We start from the raw sequence: 558 nt of genomic DNA, 5'->3' as shown, positions 1-558 counted from the left end.
AGCTATAATGCTTATCAACTATAAATCTGTAATTAGTGACAGACTAGATTTAAAGCAGTTTGATTTACAGAAGTTTAATGAGAACACAGAACACAAAAAAGATATCAGTCCATACTCTTTATCGGCCATTGTGCTGCTTAAAGCGCAATCCAACACTCCAACTCGATTTCGTGTTCTAGGATCCCAGCATTCCACCTTTCCCTAAGAAAGACAAAACACATGTAAGCCAGTGCTCTGAATTCATTAAACACATTTATGGCATTGGCCATACACCCTTCTACATCCATTTAAGTCAATGGGTTTAGCAGGGTGTACTTAAAGGATGGAACTGTTAATCTGTTTATCTGGGATAGTCAAGTTATGTAAGAGCCATTTTTGCATTTTTCTGTAACAAAGTTTGATACATTTAAGGAGCGCTATCTAATAATAACCAGGGGAAATTCAACAAAGTTTGAGTCCAGTGTACCTTTAAGATCAACAAAGTTTTATTCAAGGTATAAGCTTTTGTGTGCAAACACACTTCCTCAGATACAGTGAAACAGAATTTCCTCAGCCAAT

The 558-nt window shown here is 36.4% G+C and overlaps 1 long non-coding RNA gene across 1 annotated transcript in view; it reads right to left on the bottom strand.

Annotated features, from left to right (window-relative positions):
* Window positions 1–128: 128 nt before the first annotated feature.
* The window catches only part of LOC107107475, a 5,964-nt gene continuing 5,534 nt past the window's right edge, over window positions 129–558 (bottom strand). The window contains exon 3 of the long non-coding RNA XR_001482391.1: window positions 129–201. This is a non-coding gene — a long non-coding RNA (uncharacterized LOC107107475). The remainder of the gene's footprint in view (window positions 202–558) is intronic.

This window comes from Gekko japonicus, unplaced genomic scaffold, assembly GCF_001447785.1.
Source record: "Gekko japonicus isolate JY-2015 unplaced genomic scaffold, Gekko_japonicus_V1.1 scaffold2754, whole genome shotgun sequence".
Lineage (NCBI taxonomy): Eukaryota > Metazoa > Chordata > Lepidosauria > Squamata > Gekkonidae > Gekko > Gekko japonicus.
Note: the sequence above shows the minus strand (reverse complement) of the source record. Positions and strands in the feature narration are given on the sequence as shown.